This window comes from Puma concolor, chromosome D1 (genome assembly GCF_028749965.1).
Source record: "Puma concolor isolate L17-30 chromosome D1, mPumCon1.1.hap2, whole genome shotgun sequence".
NCBI classification, from domain to species: domain Eukaryota; kingdom Metazoa; phylum Chordata; class Mammalia; order Carnivora; family Felidae; genus Puma; species Puma concolor.
The window spans coordinates 97434783-97457435 of record NC_141676.1 but is presented as its reverse complement, the minus strand read 5'-3'; the positions used below and the strand labels follow the sequence as shown (position 1 = coordinate 97457435).

The window sequence follows — 22653 nt, the reverse complement described above, 5'->3', positions numbered from 1 at the left end:
GCTACCTGGCAAAATTCCAAACACCTTTACATGGCACTCAACTCCTCCCGTGAACTGATTGCAGATTGCTTGTAAAGTCTTTTCTTCTTTCTACTACGTCTAAGCCCAAATGGACTCTTTCCATTCCCAAATAGGTCCCACTTCTTGCGAATTAAGCCCCTTCTTCACATTTTTTTCCATCAGGAATATTTTGTCCCTAATTTCTGTTCCTCAAAATCTGACCCCTTCGTCAAGCCCAGCACAATATACGTATCTTTCATGCAGCCTCCTACTGATTCTACAGTTGGAAATATCCTCTTCCTCTGACTCACTGCAGCATTTTGGAATTGTATGTAATGCATTTATATTTGTGAAGTAATTATTTTGTAATTACATTATTCCCTTCACTACATTTCAAGATCTTTGAGGGCAGGAAATATCATATCTACCTTGCTTTTACCACAGCACCTAGCATAAATGCTCAGTATAAAGCACTATTTAATAACTGAATGAGTGAATGTGAGATATATATATATATATATATATATATATACACACACACACACATATATATACATATATGTAATTTATGTATAACAGAGAAGATTGAGCACATACAACACATTGTGAATGGCCCATATTATTGGTGCTAATTACGGATTAACTATTGATAAATTAAAACTTGAAACAGACATAAAAGAAAAGAGAACAGAAGATCAGTAGATTAACAATTATTTGATAAAGTGAAATGAAATTGGCTGGGAAAACCAATGAGTGGTTAACTATCGTCACAACTCTCTGGGCAGGGCTGTACTGAAATCCTTTCAGACAGAGAGATGTATTAAAATGTATTCACTGAATTCTTAAATTGAATAGACATTGCTAGACGCAGTTGGCATCGTAACAGAATGTCACTTGATTGGAAAGACTTTTTAATTTTGGTAAGTGAAAAAGGTAACTCAGTATTTACTGTCTATTCCATTTGGACAATGAATGCTAACAAAACAAATAACCGTCACCACTATCACTACCACCACCATCATAAAATCTATTCCTCAGTTTAAAAAACTTCAAAAACTATAGTAGAAATGTGGCTCAGTAGGAAGCTACAACAACTGTGGAAGGTTAGTAACATCAAAGCAAAGCCATTCATCATCTTCATGACCATGATGGTTTTATTTGCACTCAATAAACAATGCAGAAAAGGGTAGATTTCATCAAGGAAGATTTCCTCCCCTGGAAGTTTCATCCCATTGCAGGGAAATTGCATGTGATTCCTCAGAAATAAAAATTAAGTAATAAAATTTGGTCAATCGCGTTCTGATAAGCATTAATGTTTCGCATTGGGCTTGATTCTACGCAGCCACAGTTTACTGAACACTTACATTTCTGAGAACTCCCAATATTCTGAGGAAACTTTTCAAAAGCCAAGCCTCAAACGCATCCTACTTTCACTTGGCTATTAAACGTATTTCAGGGTCAATCTTGTGCACTGAAACAATAGCAGAATGAAAGAAAAAAAAAATCCCTAGATGCTCCAGAATGCAAAACAGAACGGAAACGTGGGGTGCCAATGTTAGCTGAGTTTACCACTCCCTAAATCACGGGCCTATCAACATTGTTTACTAAAAGAAAATCTGGTTCAAGTGAGCCAACACTTATTAAGCAACTATTATGTGTCTGCTTGGGAATAAAAGGGTGATTGAAATGGTGTCTGTCCCATCAAAGGATTCACTAAAGCTCTCAGTAAAACAGACGTGTGTAACACTCATATAATGGTATGCTAACTGTTTGAACAAAGTGTTAGTTGAGCATAAAAGGAAGGGTTGCCTGAGGGAGGTGAATGGGAAACAGAAAGAGAGAAGGTGACCTTTGAGCTAGACTTCGGAGGACACCAACAGTCCAAACAAACGCATCTTCGACCATGAACACGGCCCTCAGCGGGGATCTAAGTTTTAGGGTAATTTCAAAGCATGCGCTATGAAAGTAATGGAGAGGAAAGATAAATCATGGTAGAATGTGATGAGACACCAAACGGAGATAAGTTAGTAAAATGAGCTATGTTCAGGAGAGTGATACTCTCCCTTAAACCATAAGACTGCGGGATGAGGAATATACACCACATTTCATGTTGAATTTATTGTGGGAGTGACCTAAGAGATATCTTCACTTGACGCAGTGGGGGGCTGGGAGTGACTTACTGGAACTTGTAGCATATACTATAGAAGAGAACCCGTAGAAAAATGATCACCTCTTAAGAAATGCTTTTGTTTAAGGATAAGCAACCTAATCAATTGTGTAGTCAGTTACAGGCTGTCGGAGAGTAATGCATTGTGTTTATATGGCCTTTCTCCTCAGTGCTGAACTAGAACTGACTTCCAAATGATAAATCAGGGCTGGGGAAGCAGAAAGCACAATGGAAGGGACTGATCATCCAGCCCCCGGACAGAATTCCTCACTACTACCCGTTTTTATCAGAAAGGATCAGCATCCAGACACTTCCCCGGAAAGTAAAGAATGGCCTGAAGCTTACCCAGTTGGCTTAGGAACACAATTCATGGGTAATACCAGGGTCTCGTCATCTGCCTTCTTATTCGGTATCTCATGTCCACATTCTTTTCACCTGTGTATGCCAGAGTAAGTTGGGCAAGTAATCAGCTGAGAAGCTCAAAGTCCTCTGGAAGTAAGACCTCTTGACTGTCCCTATATTTATTGAGGATGTCCAGTGTCATCTATGGAGATTTGATTTAAAAAAAAAATCAACAACAACAATAAAACTGTTTGATTTTTAGTCCCAGATAGACAATTCAAAGTATCACCTGATGGAGAAGGCATAAAAAGTTTGTACAACACAGAGGTGGGGTTGGGGGGGGGGGGGGGGAGACTCCTTAAAAGCATGGTCTTTGCCAACACAATCCCGAGGAAATGACTTTTTTATTAAAAAATTGAGATTCCTCCCAATGCTTCATTTGTCTTGATAAATGTAGCTCAAGGCACAAAAACACATTCTTAATAAAGTTGAAATGCACAATGATTATGCTTTATTTATCATGCTTGTATTTTTCTATCAATTTTTATTTTTCTATCCTTCCCAACATTTTTAATTTCCCATGTGCCTGAGATAGAATGTAAAATTAAAACAACAATTAAACCAAATCTCCATTGAAGAGCTTTCTTGAGAAGTACGGCAAAGGTTTACTGATTTAACAGGACAACATGTTTATAATTTGCTGGTGGCAGAAAAATAATTCACTACTGGGGAATTCTGACATCTAAAATCTACATATTGAGATGCTGGAAGGGAACTAGAGAGAATGTCTATGATTTTAATTTACTTATCCTATTTAGAAAAAAAAAGCCACTTGAGTCATTCTGGCTCACTTTCCTTAGCATTAGTCATACTGCATTTCCTTAAGCCTGTGAATGTGTTTCTATGTAAATAAACTGTGTAGTTCACTTGGGGATAAAAGTCACAGTATTTAGAGATTATAAAGACCTATTAGATCATCCGGTCTGGCCCATAAGAGATAGTCCCTAGATAGGGAACGTAACTGTTGATCTTTGCCAAGAGGCCAAGAAGAAACAGTTGGCAAAAGTATTTTCCAGGCTTTTTAAAAATCTTAACTTATCTAATAGTGCTTCGGTCACTTCCCAAGTGGACTAGTAAAATTATCATTAAACAGTTTCACTTACCAGGGAGACACAAAGCTTAACTTATCTGAGCTGACAATGTTCCAACTGCCTCCATTTGTTGAAGAAATGCTCTTGTTTGCAAAATATGAACAGTAAGGGATCTGCTCTTTGAACTGGCTGGGGAGTTTCCTTTCAGTAAAGAAAGTCCAAAGGCAAGTTCTTCTTAACTTTTTCCTAATCTATTTTCACAAGTTTCAGAGCAAGTAGATATTAAAGCATGGATTTGCTCAAAGTAGAAAATAAAAACAATAGACTCCCATACCAGCAAAAACTTACTACATTAAAGATGAAAGTGTTTTCCATTCCCAGTGGCTACATTTCATGAAACTGGGAGTCATTTTGAAATGTAAAGTATGGAGAGATTTAGAATTATGGTAAAAGTCAAAGAGCAAATCGGTAAAATGAACCCCAAAGAAATAGTGAAGATACCTATTCTGGTAAATATTCCCTTTATCCTGAAGTTCTTAAATCCTATTTCAGACACATCCAAATGTTCCCTCCACCCAGATCATATTCAGAATATTGCTAATGCTACTCTTTAGTATCGACACCATGGTGGAAGCCATATAAATAAACACATAAAAAATAGCACAAATAGGAAAACTAACAAATAGTAAAGGGTGAGTTGGTGCTGTAAAAGGAAAATTAGATCCAAATGCTTTAACTAGAGTTATTTCTCATCTACTAAACACAAACCAACATAACCCATGATGTACATCTTCTATTTTTATGGAGTTATAATTTCCAGAGTGGGTTTGATATTTGTGTCATGGGAGATTATATTATAAATGCCATTTAAAAATATAGTGTGGTCCTTGACTTCTTGAAGTCTACATCCTAAGCCAAGGACTTACGTTCCATTTAAGCCTATAACAAATTTGAGGATTTCCATGGAACTCAGTAAGATTCTCCACATGCTCTGAGCATGCACTGTGAGCTAAGCCCTTTGCAGGTGTTGTAAAGAATTACAAAGGAGGTCTTAGATATGGTCCCTGCCCTTCCAGAGCTTACAGTATTATGGAAAAGATAAGTATCTACTCTCCCATCCCTCATCTCCCACACAGGAGTGACTAATTTCTGTTACCTAGCTTATGTTAACTTTAGCTAGAAAATCAGAGTCCACACAAGAAAGTAGCACACTCAGATGGGGAAACTGGGGGAGGTTTAGTGAAAGGATTATTTGCAAAGATTGGGCGGAGTTAAGAAAGACACTGAAGATGTGTAAGTGTCCAAGTACTAACAGCAGGAGAAAGTCAGTACCAAGCTTCAGCCCGAGGGGACGTGGAGGGGGAATGGTTATCAGAAGAGGAAGAGCAAGTGAGCGAGAGACGGAGAACTAGAGATGTCAGTCAGAGCGGCCCCCATTCTTGGTAAGGAATGAAGCCAGGTCAACCCCAAGGCCTGCAGGAAGGCAGGGGGATTAAGTACCTCTCTCTCCACTTTCCCTTCTGTCTCCTGTTTGGTGCCTCCCCATTGGCCAAACACATCCAGAAGCCAGAGGGCCAAAGGGACTGTTGAGGCAGCCCCTGAAGATGGATCTCTGAGTGTAGAGAACAGGATGAAAAAAAAGGTTGAGAGAAGATCTGACAAGGCAGAAAACAGCCATCAGAGGTGGCTAAATTTAGAACCACACAATTTCACAGGATAATGTACATGCTGTATTCAGAACTAAATATTTTGGGAGATTGGTTAAGAGTAGGGTTTAATTACCAGGAGGAGGTCAAACTTTCACTCTTCACAGATGACATGATACTTTATATGGAAAACCCAAAAGATTCCACCAAAAAAGTGCTAGAATTGATTTATGAATTCAGCAAAATTGCAGGATGTAAAATCAATGCACAGAAATCAGTTGCATTCCTATACACCGACAATGAAGCAACAGAAAGAGAAATCAAGGAATCTATCCCGTTTACAAGTGCACCAAAACCCATAAAATATCTAGGAATGCATCTAACCAAAGAGGTGAAAAATCTATACACTGAAAACTATAGAAAGCTTATGAAAGAAACTGAAGGAGACACAAAAAAATGGAAAAATATTCCATGCTCTGGATTGGAAGAACAAATACTGTTAAAATGTCAATACCACCCAAAGCAATCTATACATTCAATGCAACACCTATTAAAATAACACCAGCATTCTTCACAGAGCTAGAACAAACAATCCTAAAATTTGTATGGAACCAGAAAAGACTTTGAATAGCCAAAGCAATCTTGAAAAAGAAAACCAAAGCTGGAGGCATCACAATCCCGGACTTCAAGCTGTATTACAAAGCTATAATCATCAAGACAGTATGGTACTGGCACAAGAATAGACACTCAGATCAATGGAACAGAATACAGAACCCAGAAGTGGACCCAGAAACGTATGGCCAACTAATCTTTGACAAAGCAGTAAAGGATATCCAATGGAATAAAGACAGTCTCTTCAGCAAGGGGTGCTGGGAAAACTGGACAGTGACATGCAAAAAAATGAACCTGAACCACTTTCTTACACAACACACAAAAAGAAACTCAAAATAGATGAAAGACCTAAATGTAAGACAGGAAGCCATCAAAATCCTCGAGGAGAAAGCAGGCAAAAACCTCTTTGACCTTGGCCGCAGAAACTTCTTACTCAACACGTCTCCGGAAGCAAGGGAAACCAAAGCAAAAATGAACTATTGGAGCCTCATCAAAATAAAAACCTTCTGCCCAGCGAAGGAAACAATCAGCAAAACTAAAAGGCAACTGACAGAATGGGAGAAGGTATTTGCAAAACATGTCAGATAAAGGGTTGGCATCCAAAATCTATAAAGAACTTACCAAACTCAACACCCAAAAAAACAAATAATCCAGTGAAGAAATGGGCAAAAGACATGAATAGATACTCCTCCAAAGAAGACATCCAGATGGCCGACTGACACATGAAAAAAATGCTCAACATCACTCATCATCCAGGAAATACAAATCAAAACCATAATGAGATACCACCTCACACCTGTCAGAATGGCTAACATGAACAACTCAGGCAACCACAGATGTTGGCGAAGATGCGGAGAAAGAGGATCTCTTTAGCGCTGCTGGTGGGAATGCAAACTGGTGCAGCCACTCTGGAAAACAGAATGGAGGTTCCTCAAAAAATTAAAAATAGAACTACCCTACCACCCCGCAATTGCACTACTAGGTATTTATCCAAGGGATACAGGTGTGCTGTTTTGAAGGGACACATGCACCCCAATGTTTATAGCAGCACTATCAACAATAGCCAAAGTATGGAAACAGCCCAAATGTTCATTGGTGGACGAATGGATAAAGAAGACATGGTATATATATAATGGAGTATTACCCGGGAATCCAAAAGAATGAAATCTTGCCATTTGCAACTACGTGGATGGAACTAGAGGGCATTATGCTAAGCGAAATTAGTCAGAGAAAGACAAATATCATATGAATTCACTCATATGAGGACTTTAAGATAAAAAACAGATGAACGTAAGAGAAGGGAAGCAAAAATAATATAAAAACAGGGAGGGGGACAAAACATAAGAGACTCTTAAATATGGAGAACAAACAGAGGGTTGCTCGAGGGGTTGTGGGAGGGGGGATGGGCTAAATGGGTAAGGGGCATTAAGGAATCTACTCCTGAAATCATTGTTGCGCTATATGCTAACTAACTTGGATATAAATTTAAAAAATAAATTAAATACAATGGTAAAAAAAAAAGAGTAGGGTTTAATTTGCAACAGATTTTTTGGGCACTTTTCCATTAGATGAGATCACAGTCGATATTAACTTGAGTTTCCAACGTAAGCCACAGAATGTAAATGGTAAACTCTAGTTTAACCAGTATTCTGCCAAACCGGTCTATAATTGGCACTTCTGTCACCTAATGATACAACATAAATTTAGCTTTGCAGTGCTGGTCTTGAAGCACAAGGTAATTTCAAAGCATGAGCTATGAGAGTAATTGAGATTAAAGATAAATCATAGGTAGAATGTGAGCTGAGACACGAAATAACTCATAAATCTTAAAAGAAATATGACATTGGATTTAAAACCGTTTTAGCTTTAAGCAGAACATAACCTTTACTTTCTTAAACTGGTCATTCGTGTCCCTTATATATGACAATTTGGTTAAAAACCCCGTTGATTAACCAGAAAACTCTGCTTCTTGGTCATGAAAGGTAATAAAGTTTTCTCTCCCCCCACCCACAAAAGTTTACTTCCCATAAATTCATTTTGTACCTTTCTGTTCAGTCTTTGGGGATCTGTTCTCCTTGAATGATGCTTGATTTAATATGTGTTTTGCATATTGGTTCCAGTATTTTAGCAGCACTTCATTACTCAATAATAAAAAGCTACAAATAGATTAAAAGACTTTTAAACCTTCAGAGGATTCAGAGCACAGATCACGAGTGCCCGTTTATGTTTTGAAGTTGCTTATTAGCAGTTGACTAGAAGCAGCATATCACTATAACACTGTAGCCCCAATCTGCCCCAATTCGGAATTCAAGCTATGATTTGAATTCTATACATTTTATTCAAGTTTAAAAATGGCAACCACAGAACACTTGGGGCCTTATTCATTAAACAATGAGTCATTCTGGAATTCCTTTCCCTCCTTCCTGGACTTGGTGAACTTTTATACATGAAGTTTGGCTGCCCTTGATGTGACTGAATCAACAATTAGAGTACTAGTATTGCAATGTATCAGCCTGGTTGGGAAACAGGTCTAAAAATTTCCAGTTCAGTGTAAAAGCTGAAAGCTCATGCCGCTCTTTCTAACCCCCTACCAAAGCCAGTGTAGTCATCTGACAGGATCGGGTGGTAATCAATAACGTATACCCTCCAAACGTTTCAGACTACACATAACACAGAAAATTTGATAATTATTTGGGGCACCTAAACTGTGCGGATAACCCCTTAAATGGATTCCTGAACCAGAATATTTTTACCAGGGAATGAAGTCTTTAAATACTCAAGAAATGGAACATCCTAATTTTAGCATCCGATGACAATTCATAAATTACAGAACAAATTTCTTTCTAAAGTTCTATAGGATTCTCATCGCAAGGAAATTTTCTTTCTTTTTTTTTTTTTGTTTTTTGCTTTTCTTTTTATTATACCTGTATGAGACAATAAATGCCAATTAAACTTATCAATGTAACCATTTTTATAACATATGTTATATGGCTCCTGGGTGGCTCAGTTGGTTAAGCGTCTGACTCTTGATTTCGGATCAGGTCATGATCTCACAGTTTATCAAATCAGGTCATGATCTCACAGTTCACAAGACTGAGCTCCACGTTGGGCTCTGTGCTGACAGCGTGGAGCCTGCTTGGGATTCTCTCTCTCTCTCTGCCCCTCCACCCACTCATGCTTTCTCTCTTTCTCAAAAAAAAAAAAAAAAAAAAATTAAAAAATGTATGTGTAAGCCAAACCATTATGCTGAACACCTTCAACGTACACAGTGGTGTATGTTAATTATATCTCAATAAAACTGGGGATAAAATGTTCTACAGGAACAAGAAGTGACCTTGACTAAGATTTCATGAGAGACATTCTCAAGTGAATGGAAAACAAGACCATAAAAATATGTTTACATATGATCTTTATATGGCCATCCAAAACAATCTACTTTCAGGTAATTTTCAAGTGAAATCTCAGCATAATTACAATGTGCTGGTTACTGCTTTCGATCCCTTCCATACACATATTGGTCCACAGTCTATCTAAAGCATACGGACAGATAAAGGCAAGATGCACAAAAGTAGGATAGGAAAGAAAGAGGCAGCCATGTCTCTTTGGTCACATGTTAGAAAGTACCCCATAAAGCCTCTTACCCTGAATTTGTTTCTTGAAAGGTTAAATCTCACTTCCCCCTCCCAGAACAGTAACTATTTACTAAAGCAACAGAAAGAAAATGGAGGAGACAGAATTTTCCATCTAGAGGAGTCTCAAGCCACATCAAACATGATGTTGTGTGGACTTCCCCCCCCCCCACCCTTCCTTAATGCACCATATAGAGAGGGCTCTCATGTTGTAAAGGTGTCATATATATTTTCTCTTCACTCAAAGCTTCCTGAATAAAGAGAGATCTATTTGTCTCCATGGTGTTTTCGCCATTAACAGTATCAGAGCCGCAGGAACACAATGGGAGATGTGTTTTCCGTTAACCTCTTGACTCAGAGATGTCCTGATGCTAAACGTTATTGCATTTTGCATTAGCACAGAACAGTGGGAGTTCTGTGACTGATGTAAAAGGGTTGAGAAGGGCCACAGAAGCTCTCGTGTGCTCCATACCGCAGTTGGCGGTGGAGCACGAAGCACATAATTTTTGTTTAGAAAGAGCACAAACAGGAACCAGGGAAGGAGGTCGTGAATTTCGCATAGCCCGCCATCCCCCCTTCTGTTCACCACTGAGATCACTTCTACTGGAAAATGATAGTCAGTGGTTTAACATACCCCATTTGTAGACATTAACTAGGCAGAAATTAATTTACTTCTCTTTCTTACCCCAGTGATCTACAAACATGGAAGGACCAAGAGGATTAATAGTGACTGTTTTCTTAGGTTACTTTCACCATCGCTTTAATGTGGCCTTCAGCGTTGACAGCTTGTTGTGGTGACCATACTTTCCGGCCATTACCATGGTGCTCATGTCCCTTTGACAGCACAGAGACAGAACTGGGAGTTATCTCCTGCCACGTTATAAAACAGAAGGATACGGAGGCGAAGAAGATTCTAGTCACTGCCATCTAAGATCCCTGAATGACAGTCCCAGAACTGCAGTCTATTCTATCATAGAGGTATCTCAGAAATTACCTGGTTCTACCCCATGGACTTAGGTGTTTGGACACTGAAAGTTGGAAAGTTTAAATGATGGGAGTATGGCAGAACCAGGTTTGATACCTGCACTCATGTCCCTGGTTGAATTCTTTTTACACGTGCTCTTCAGAGATGTTTCTGCTGAGTGAATGATCACTGCAATGCAAAAATCTTTAGGACTATGGCTCAATGTCGTAGAGTCCCTATTTCCAAGATGCAACCGTCACAGGGCTGCATCTTGGGTTCTGTGTTGGTGAAAGGAACTAAGATATATATATATATTTTTTTAATGTTTATTTTTGAGACAGAGGGAGACAGAGCACGGGTGGGGGAGGGGCAGAGAGAGATGGAGACACGGGCCCCAGGCTCTGAGCTGTCAGCACACAGAGCCCGATGCGGGGCTCAAACCCACGAACCGTGAGATCATGACCTGAGCTGAAGTCGGACGCTTAACCGACTGAGCCACCCAGGTGCCCCAAGGAGCTAAGATATTTTTAAGAGAAAGCTGTGTGGCTACAATTAAAGGAGAAACTGCTGTATTTATCTAAAGATGGAAAGCTGTCTCCCAATCTCTTACCCTTAGCTTAAAAGCCTGGACATCCTGGGATTCGGACGCACTGGATTATGTAGAACTTTGCTACCCAGGAGTGTGTCCTATACACCAAAAGCATCAGCTTCACATAAGAGTTGGTTAGAAATGCAGAATGTCAGGCCTTGCCCAGACCTACTGAATTAGAATTGGTATTTTAACAAGATCTCAGGGGATTCACATTAATTAAAGTTTGATAAATACTATTTAAAGGAAGTTTTCAATAGAACTTGGAAGTATAACTGTTAGAGAAATAGGCTATGAAGACCACCAGAGATTGGTTCTATTCAGAATGGAAAAACAAGCATTACAGTGGGGTTAGAATTTGGAGGGCAAGAGGTGAAGGGAAAATTGTCCAGTGGGACCAGAATGGCAATGGGGTAGGTATTGCTGTCCAAACTTGTATGAAGCATCTAGAAAATATACATATTTAGTTGAACAAGAAAACGTTGGTTTATTCATTTTCCCTGGGTCTCAAGAAAGCTCAGGAAAGGGGGCGCCTGGGTGGCGCAGTCGGTTAAGCGTCCGACTTCAGCCAGGTCACGATCTCGCGGTCCGTGAGTTCGAGCCCCGCGTCAGGCTCTGGGCTGATGGCTCAGAGCCTGGAGCCTGTTTCCGATTCTGTGTCTCCCTCTCTCTCTGCCCCTCCCCCGTTCATGCTCTGTCTCTCTCTGTCCCAAAAATAAATAAACGTTGAAAAAAAAAAAAAAAAAAGAAAGCTCAGGAAAGACACTGAGCCAAAGCCAGCTTGGAGAAGTCTAGGGCTTGTCCTTCCAAAAACATCTTTGGAAGTATACACTTACCCAGCACAAGGAGGGGGACAAATGCCATCATTTCATACTAGTTAAATGCCTCTACTAATCCACCAAGTCAAAAAGGATTTGACGCCTGCAAATAAAGAAGTACAAACGACCTGTCTTCAGAAAAGTTTATAAACTCACTATTCTGACTGGCCAGAGTCTCCTTAAATTGTGTCAGCAAAATGTTCCTTGATTGATGAAGAAGGTCAAGGTGCCAGCAACACATTTATGTTTTGAAGTTTATCAGCGTGCCGGAAAACAGCTGGATTCAATTACTAGATTATGAAAAAATCAGAGTAACATTTACACCACCCATAGAAATATTATAAGTTGATGATATTTAAAAATGTAGCATGTTGCACCTCTTTACTTTTTCCTTTTAGATCCTAAAATTAATTCTCAGAAGATACCATGGTTATTTGTATTCTATCACAGTGTATTTAGGGCTTCTGGGACTAAGAATGATTATTAGACATAAAAGTCAGTAAAGAGTTCCCCTGGGGGAAGAGAACACACACTCACCAAAAATGAAGATAAGAAAGGATTCATTTTGAAGAATATTTTACCCATTTCTTAACGCTGAAACTGACACTAACAGGTGTCTAAAGTGTCTTCCAACATAATTTATTTTCCTTGCAGTTCCCAAAGCCTGTCCTACCATGGGGGCTACTGGCTGAAAACACGCAACACTATGCCCTCCTAGACACCACAGCTATTCTGAAAGCAAAGAGGATATTATGTAAATTCAGGTGGATATCACCTTATTACTAAGTCAGTAGAAATTCAATCATATGGGGGCGCCTGGGTGGCTCAGTCGGTTAAGCGTCCGACTTCGGCTCAGGTCACGATCTCACGGTCCGTGAGTTCGAGCCCCGCGTCGGGCTCTGTGCTGACGGCTCAGAGCCTGGAGCCTGTTTCCGATTCTGTGTCTCCCTCTCTCTCTGCCCCTCCCCTGTTCATGCTCTGTCTCTCTCTGTCCCCAAAATAAATAAACGTTAAAAAAAAAAAATTAAAAAAAAAAAAAAAAAGAAATTCAATCATATGAAAGTTAGCTTGTTTTCAAAGCATGATCCCAAATACTACGTGGCCTTGGGTAACCATGGCTGTGTGAAACCACTCAAGTTTACTGACCACTGCAAAGAGAGGATCTTATTGCCTTATACAGGAAGATAACTTGGTTTTTTAAAAAAAGCTTTATAAACGTATGAACAGCACTAAGTAGGTCTTCATATGTCAAGTGGCTGCAGATATTTAATACGCAAACTCTTAGCCAATACAGATACAGGTAATACCTGTGTTTCATGTCAAACTCATTATAAATGTAACAAAGTCATGGCAATGTCTTCTAGAGTAAGGCCAGAGGACTTTCTAAAGGATGAATGAGTGAACGAAGGAATGAAGACTGTACTGGAGGCTTAGAATCGCTCCCAGTTCTAGTGTAGACTTTCAGGGTGGCCTAAAACTAACGTTGCTAGCCGCGCTTTATCATCAAATTGGAGCTACTTATCCTTGAACCTCTTAGTAACGTAACAATCACCGTAAATCACCATGAAAATATCTGAGCATGGAATCAAAATGGTGACACAGGGGTCTCGCCTCTTTTTTAGTGTAGCTGAGAAGTAGAGAGAGAGAGCTAAAATGTGCAAAAAACATTCTCTTTTACAGATGTTGTATATTAAAACACCAGAAAGTAATAACATGGATGAAATAACCCATTAAGCACTTCTGACTACATCTTTGCATGTTGTGTTAAAAGTGTCTAGGCTTGGAGCAACCCCATCCTGGTCAACAGACTTGGATTCTAGTGCTGCTTTGCCACCCATGCAGTCTGTGTAGATTGTGTGAGTTCGCCCTAGGTCAAGCAAAATGTCCATCTTTCGTGACACTGGTTATCACCATGAAATGACTGCGAGCTTGTTTCCAGCTTAGTCGATCCCCACATCATTACAATTCCAGTGTCTTGGCAATTGCCCACAGAAGTTGGTTGGAGCACATCTCATTAACAGAGATATACGTAACATTCAGACCAAGACCAGCTTAGCCCCCAATCCAAAATGTGAATTCACAAACATGGCCCTCGATCTTTGGAGCTTCCAAGAATGCAGGGTGCACAATTACTTTCAGTTTGATTGAATCCAAGAAAGTGCAATGTGATTGCAAAAATGGTCCCAATTCGCTGTGTGTGTCTGAGTTCTTGCCCTTTGCCAAGAAATTTTGTAGTGCCTCCTCCTCTGGCTCCAGGCTTGGTCATGTGACTTCCTTTGCCCAAGGAGATATTACCAAACGTAAAGCAAGCAGAAGTTCACAAAATACCTAAGCCTTTTGGCTCCTTCTTGTTCTTGTTCCTCTGCCTTTATCAGGAGAACATGCTAGGAATAACCTGTTGGAAGATGGGTCATATGGAACAGAACTGAACTGCCTCAGTCATCCTAGAGACCCCGTCCTATGGCTGACAGAATGAATGAGATCAGCCAAGACCAGAAAAACTGCCCATTCTAAATCACTGACCCCCAGACTCACGAGCTAAACCTGTTTATTGTTGTGTGTCCCTGAGGTTTTGTGTTGTTTATTTACGCAGCATTATTGTGGCGATGGAGAACTGATCTGCTGAATCCCTCAAAGTCTCACGTTTTTGGTAAAACAAAATCCAACCCAAAGAAACAGAACACGAAAATACAGCATGGGTACGCGAATTAAACAAAACCTCAATCCTAAAACGCCAATAAGATAACTGTACCCAATCTTACCTTTCATAGGCTTTCCTAGAAAAAAAAAAAAGGCCCGGAGGAATCATGATCGTTCTCGGCATGTTGTTTTGTGCAAGACCCAAGGAAAGCTAGGAGGCTGTACAGTTATCTCCCTTGATGTAATTCTAAACTATACAACCTACTACCTCAACCTGGGCACATGCAGTCACAATGGCTGGAAAGCTACCATCTCTTAAGCAATGAAATTAGAAGTTAGTCTTATAATTATTCTTCGTGTTGTCATCCCTCTGGGCCATGTACAAGAGACAACACCTCAAAGGGTCTGACGCTAGAGAAAATAACACAAGAATCTTGGCTTGAGATTTACTGTGCATACAAGAAGGGAGGAAATACTTAGGATTGGTTTTCTTGTTGTAATTTGTGCCTGAAAATTAGGGTAATGTTACATAACGGCATTTGTTCTGCTCAAGCTAATGTCCTCCAGTATCTGTTAACAGAATATAAAAGTAGACCAATATTTAAACTTGAATAACCGGAAAAAGAGTTAGGAAAACAAATGTTTCTATTGTGAAACTGGACAACTGGGATCTCTAAAGGTATACAAGGGGAAAGAGCTTAAGCCAAAACATGGTGAAAAGTTACAGGAAACAGGTTTGTGAGCAAAGCAGAGATGGAAAAATAATATAGAAGCTACGGGGAATATTCGCTCAACAGTATTCATCATGTTACATAATTCGCATATCTGAGAAAGCCCCCCTCCTTCCAGAGTTGACTGTCTCAGCACTTTTTTTTTAAAGAAATTCTGTCCCCAACAGTTTACTTAGCAATGTATAGACTGAATTTTTTTCTTTATAAAGGAACACAGTGAATTTCCCTGTTTGCTTTTAATTTTTAAACTGGGTCTTTCCTTTATCTTTTATCTATATCCTTTATCCCAGTTTGATGCTAAGAGCAGCAAGAAAGACTCTTACAAGCTCGATGGCTTCCCATTTCCATGTGAACTCCTCTTTGATCAGGTTTGTACAACCCCGTGAAGGCTGCTCTCTGGTCTGTAGATGGCCACCTCTCCTTATAGCTTAGCTAGACTCTGGTGTTTGCCTGGTAAAGGTTGTTCCACACAGGAGCTGGGCCCAGGCATTTTGAGATGGAGGAGTGTCTAAGCACATGGGGAATAAAAGAGTAATAATTCTAGGGTGCTGATTCAAAAAAAAAAAAAAAAAACAAAGATCCAAATGATGTACAGTTCATGTTTCATCATGCTGCTGCACTGACCTGGAGAGAGACCGTTTTCTCAATTTTTCCAGCCCCATTCCCTGATGCTGGTATCAGGGAGTGGGGCTGCCTTTTTGGAGGAGGCTGCCTCTCTTAGATCAGTGCTACCTGGTTTGGAGGAAAGACCGGGAAGTTGGTCTTACCCAGCAAACTCCCACTCATCCTTAGCCTCAATTCAAAGCGTTCTTGTTGGGTCATTCATAATTCCATACACACATTCCTAATTTAACCCTGACACTATTGCATTATCATTTACCTATCTGTCTCCTTTACTATACCTTGACCTATTTGAAGACGGGCTGTTCTACTCACCCCTGCAAATTTAATCCTAACTGCACACCTATTACCTGGCACTTAGTAGAGACCTAAAAATATGTTTATAAGCTGAAGTATATGAATGAATGGGTAAAGTTGGGAGTATGAATGAACCTAAAGATAAGGGCCAGGTGATTTTTATTTTTATGTCATGTCTCTTGTCCTTCTACTTCTATTGTAACTTCATAGTAAGGTAAAAAAAAAATAAAATAAAATCACAGAATGGCTGAATTCAATTTGGCCAGTCTGCCTTAAGTCCTGGATCTCATATGGAAATTCAAGGAGTATCTGAGAGTCCTCTCTCTAGATATTCAATTATGTGTATGATATCATCTTCACTGGGACACTGTAAAAAAATGTAAGCCATTTTCTTTTGTTTCCATTTGAATTTCTTTCATTTTCCTTGCACTGACTGTTTGCCTGATTCCGTAAACACTGTCAAGATATAACCTCATGAGTTGGAAGCAAGGCAATGGAGGAACCAGTAACAGTTAGCCAGAGGTGATAGAACAAAGACAGGGTAAGATTCCATGTACCAGAATGCTAGTATACTGGCCTAAATGTATAGCTGATAGAGCTTTTAAATATCTGGAGATAGAAAAATTCATATTTTTCTAGAGGTCAAAGACAAAAAGATGTTGCTGCTAGAATACTAATGGTTTTCAATACCCTGCTCTTTTGGTTGTGTGAATTTCCTTGTTTATTTACACTGATTTTAGCCCATTATCATGTATTAGTGCAATTATGGCTCATTACATAATTAGTGTAAATATTTGTAGGCGTGCAATAACAACATGCAATTATGATATGGAATGATGTCATAAAAGTCTTATTGAAAGGAGGAAGTAAAACATAAAATAAAGTGGCATTTATAGAAGAACAGTAGTTATAGATCTTTAGGTATAGAGAATCGACAGTACTCTATAACTTTAAAAAATATATTCCAAAGGTATTCTGAATACACGCCAACAGACTCTCGGTCTGTTGAACACTGCAATCCCCTCAAATGACAGTGAGGATGAACTTGAAACAATGTTACAAGTGCCTGAGATGATGGAAAAGGAGGGGCCCCTCATTAGTAAACATACTCTGCATCGATTAGGTATTGGGAAGCTGGACAGCTAGCGTGATTAAACCATGTGATTCATTAAATATGCATCAGTATAACTGACATGCAGTACCACAAAGGGGCTCCTGACCAAATAAACATTTTTGTGAAGTCAGAGTCATATCCTCACCGTTTCACAGAACACTGAATATAGTAAGCATTCACAAAAGATTGTTGAATGAAGGAGTGAATGAATCTCCCAATTTTGGGCTCTACCAAAATAAACAAGGTGCCTTATTCTAACTTATGCTTTATTGAGCACCATGTTCGGTGTTAATAAATCTTTGGAATGTTTTAAGAGTCATTCGTATTGACTTCTCTGTAAAAATTTCAGCACTATGACAGGCGTGAGAAGCTTTAAAAACCTAAATTAGAGGGGTGCCTGGCTGGGTCAGTCAGAAGAGCATGTGACTCCTGATCTCAGGGTCGTGAGTTCGAGCCCCACATTAGGTATAGAGATTACTTAAATAAATAAAACTTTAAAAAAAATCTTAGTTGGAGAGGCTAGGGGACATCAGATGAGGTATTTAAATACCATAGTCAGCAGACAAAGATCCACAGGACCTAAGAAATAGTAGGGAATTATTGGTAAGCACATTGAAAAATAAGAAATCATATTAACTTAAAATTCAAAGTTAATTCTATCCCAGACATACCATTTTCTTCCCATGTAGAAAAATTCATTTATTAACTTTGGAATAAAAACAAGAAACTCTTTTTTTTTTTTTTTTAATTTTTTTTTTTTCAACGTTTATTTATTTTTGGGACAGAGAGAGACAGAGCATGAACGGGGGAGGGGCAGAGAGAGAGGGAGACACAGAATCGGAAACAGGCTCCAGGCTCTGAGCCATCAGCCCAGAGCCCGACGCGGGGCTCGAACTCACGGACCGCGAGATCGTGACCTGGCTGAAGTCGGACGCTTAACCGACTGCGCCACCCAGGCGCCCCAAGAAACTCTTTTAAAACTAAATATTAGCTTCCCCTCTCTCCCCAGTCTCTGGTAGTGAGGGTTGAGTTGCTTTCTCAAAAGCAATTCTTGTAATAAGAATTATAATTTTCTGTGTTTTTCTTTAAAAACTAAACTATATCCTGGGGTTAGACAGCTTAAGAAGTATATCTGGATCCTGATGATTTGAAGATTTTAATAAATCTACTTTCTTTTATACTCATTCTCTCTATATCTCCACGCAATAATGACTACTGAAATATATTTTTAGAGTCTTTCTGGGGAAAACTTGAAATCATTTTAGTTTCTGCAGCTTCCTGTACAATATTTGGTCCACTCTGAGGGAGACCCAAAGGAATAATTAATATCTACAGGACCATTCATTCATGAACATGGAAGGAGGGGAAAAACACTGAATTGCATCATCATGTAAAATATTTAATATCCTGTTTCTTGTGGCCACTGTCCAGGTGCTTTGGGCTTTCCACTAGAATATTTTCTAGTCCGATGAATCAAATAATAATATCGTCAGTCTTTTAGAAACTTTGAATAGACTGACTTCTCTGTGTACTCTTTTTACTTGGGGTAATGGGTTTTAAAAGCCTCCTTAAAAGAAACAACCCGGGGCGGGGGCACCTACAGGGCTCAGCTGGTTAAGCCTCCAACTTCAGCTCAGGTCATGATCTCACAGTTTGTGAGTTTAAGCCTCGTGTCAGGCTCTGTGCTGAGCCTGCTCCAGGAGCCGGGAGCCTGCTTCCGATTCTGTGTCTCTCTCCCTTTCTCAAAAATAAATAAGCAGTAAAAAAAAAAAAAAAAAAAAAAAAAAAAAAAAAAAAAAAAAAAACAAATTAAAAAAAGAAAGAAAGAAAAAGCAAACAACCTGGCAGTCACCTAGCGGCCATCCTGTGGTCCTTCTGTTGTCTCTCTACAGAGACTATAGGCAGCTAATGTCTCCTTGGGTTCATGAACTCCATTGGCCCCCTGGTAACACACTTTAATGGCAGGTTAAAGGGATGATGTGTAGAGATGTGATTTTGCCTTTATTAAATACATATTTATCCAGGGAAGGTACAAGCTTAATTTGCTGGCAGCTTATCCGTTCTAAGTCAACCACTTCAAAGAAGTAGGTAAAACCAACCAAGTAGATTGTTTGCTTAATGAGTGGATAAAGGCCTTGGGCAAACAGTTAGACATGATACACACCAATGGGGACAATCTTTCTCTTCGGGCTATAATGGTCTATCATTCCATAATAAAGTAATGGTTTCTTGGCAAGCTGAAAGTTGAGGTCTACAACCCTCCTCGATGCAATGCCAAGCAAACACAAAGGAAATGCATGCCCGCCATATCCTCTGGGTACAGCACTGGCAAACTGTTTATTCTCCCCTTTAAACATATGTGATCTATATCGAGATCTTCCCAATTCCAACATACAAAATTTCATTTTTATATACTTAATAGAACGAGTTCTACTATCCCGGAAGAGTGTGGATCTTAAGAGGAAAGAGTGTTAAATGAAATGTTACCATTTGAATTTCAAGCTTCTTGTTGATGGTAAATCAATAACTGCTTTATATTGACTCGGTGGATAGAAGAGTCTGCACACACACACACACACACACACACACACATACACACACACACACAAGTCTTAAGGGAATTCTCGGCACCATGTTTGACAAAAAGGGAATGCAAAAGTTTAAGAGTCATCCAAATCTGATCAACTTTTCACCCTGGGTTCTGTTTACAGACTCTTCAGCTCACATTGTTGGAATGAGACAAATATAGCCACTTTTGCTTTGATCTGTGGTCAGTTTGGCTTTCCAATCCTGGCACAATGGTGACATTTAAGAGGCAAGGGGATAAAATTATTTTCATTCCAGCCTCTTAAAACATGTGAAGACTTACAATACAACTCTGGCCAAATATGAAGTTAGACCTAAACAGGCGATTTCTTTTTTTATAAAAAGTTCTTTTTTCTTACAGTGCAGGCTATTTACAGAAGTATAAATACTTAAGCAATCCATTGTGCCCCCCCCCCATTAATTTTATTTTAAACGATAAGGACTGATTCGAGAACAATGGGGAAGAAAGAATTGCCACAAGGTACAAGTCCAACCGGGGTGCGATGGGTCTTGTACACAAGCTTCTGTCAGTTTCCCCACAAGATAATAGTGACTTTCAAAACAATTAGGCCTCCAGAAAATAAGAGACCCTCCTTTATATGTCTATTTACTCACCACTCAACAGTAAGCTGTCTGAGTCACCCAAATTCTTGCTGCCTCACCGGCAAGCCTGGTCTCTTAATGTGATAGCTGAGGAGAGTTACAAGAGCTAAGGGAATTGAGCGCAAGCTTATAAGTTCACCAGTGAAGAGTCCCATCCATCTCAGAACAAAAGGTCTCTTTCCTCCGTATCAGCCCTTCTTTCCATTTCTACCACTCTTAAAGGACCCTAAGGAGAAGAGGGGGGATTAAAGGGATCGGAAGGGGAATCAAGTGGCATACAGGCAAAGCCCACGCGCGGTCTGTGAGGTTGCCTAACAGACACATACCTATAGACACAAGCTTGTGTGGACTATCACCACAAGTTCGGATCTACGGGTTTGTGGCAACAGGCCTCAGTATCTTCTCTCGTTTGGGGGTCTGAGATGTCTGAAAATAAAATGTTAAAGCCATTAATCCAACCAGAGATTCTGCCATTCTAATACTTGATGCCCCAAATTGGAAGAATTCATCCTGCTCTTAGAAGGGCAAAGGTCAGGGGCGCCTGGGTGGCTCAATTGGTTGAGCGTCCAACTTCGGCTCAGGTCATGATCTCACGGTCCATGGGTTCAAGCCCCGCATCAGGCTCGCTGCTGTCAGCCTGTCAGCGCAGAGCCCCCTTCGGATCCTCTGTCCTCCTCTCTCTGCCTCTCCCCTGCTTTCACTCTCCCCAAATCAATAAATTTTATTTTAAAAAAATAATAGAAAAAAGAAGGGCAAAGGTTAGGGGCACCTGGGTGGCTCAGTCGGTTAAACGTTCGCTCTTGATTTTGGCTCAGGTCACGATCTCACAGTTTGTGAGATTGAGCCCCACGTTGGGCTCCACGCTGACAGTACAGAGTCTGCTTGGGATTCTCTCTCTCCCTCTCTCTCTGCCCCTCCCCTGATCACACATGTGCTTTCTCTCTCTCAAAATAAATAAACTTAGAAAGAAAGAAAGAAGAAAGAAAGAAAGAAAGAAAGAAAGAAAGAAAGAAAGAAAGAAAGAAAGAAAGAAAGAAACTTTGCTGCGAAGGCTAAGCAGCATCCTCAGTGTTATCCCTCATGCAGGTCCTTCTGTTTTTACTTATTCCACAGATAGACTGGGCTTTATGTAAATTTCATCAGGTTACTGTTTAATATTATGGAAGACTCATTTATTCAGACCTTAACACGAAATCTGGGCAAAGTGGTACCAAATTATAAGCAGGAGAGAGAGGGAGAGAAAGAGAGAAACACATGAAATCCCCAATGGAAGTTCTTCCTCTTAAATGCCTGTAATTACATGAACAAGGATGCTGAGTTTTTTCTTTTCTATTTGCATTCTGGAAAACAGGTAGAATAAACTGGCAAGCACCACCAACGGGCTTCTAAGTATTTTCTGAAAAGTCTTCTGGAAGAGATTTCTAGCTACGTTAAATTGAAAGACTCATCTTTAGGAAAAGTTTATGGTTTTGTTTCCACCCCACCCCCACTATTGGTACAAACATGAACACAGAGCAAGTTTGGGCTTATTTTATAAAATTTGAAGTGGAAAAGAAATCGTTAATTGTCCCCCACCCCAACCCCCGCAAAACTTTTCAAGGATGTGACAACGGACCTGTTTCTGAGGCCTTCTTACAAATAGAAATGATTTCATTTGTCAATATAACATTCCTTCTCCCAAACCAATGTTCCACATGTAAGAATGGGAATCCAAGGCAACGAAGCTTCATTAATGGCTTCCTTTATGAATTTTACGGAAGACACGGTCTTAATCATAAGCACTTCTAGGACACATGATGGAAAGCAAAATAATCCCCCTCCCTAGATAACTGGGAAAAACACACGCCACCGTCCTTGGCATGACCTAAAAAGACGCCTTTTTAATTTTTGTTAGCAGTGTCTATAGATCCTGGATCTCATAAAAAAAAACTCTCTCCTTTGTCTCGACATGTGAGCATTCCGGCCTTTCTCAAGAATCTGGGAAAAGACAGAGTTGGATTTGGGGACTATTTAGAGAAAAGAGCAGGCCCTTATGTACATGACCTGCAAGGTGAAAACAAGAGAACATTAAACCAATGGCAGAGCCAACAGGGACTGAGATGCGACCATTCACAGATACCTCATCGTCTGTCTGTTTCATCAGGACTGAATGAAACAGAAACACCCACTGGTGCCGTGAAGGTTACCCAGACTGAGAATTTAG

At 39.8% G+C, this 22653-nt stretch overlaps 1 long non-coding RNA gene across 13 annotated transcripts in view; it reads right to left on the bottom strand.

Moving 5' to 3' along the window:
• Positions 1 to 22653, bottom strand: part of LOC147576907 (uncharacterized) — a 279867-nt gene that overhangs the window by 42666 nt on the left and 214548 nt on the right. The window contains exons 10-11 of one of the 13 annotated variants that reach the window (XR_015241269.1): positions 20777 to 20876; positions 19574 to 20676 (exon numbers count right to left, since the gene is read on the bottom strand). The exons of 11 other annotated variants lie outside the window; for them this stretch is intronic. This is a non-coding gene — a long non-coding RNA (uncharacterized LOC147576907). Of the gene's footprint in view, positions 1 to 19573; positions 20877 to 22653 lie in introns of those variants that run through there. One more of the 13 variants, XR_015241263.1, reaches the window with a different exon arrangement.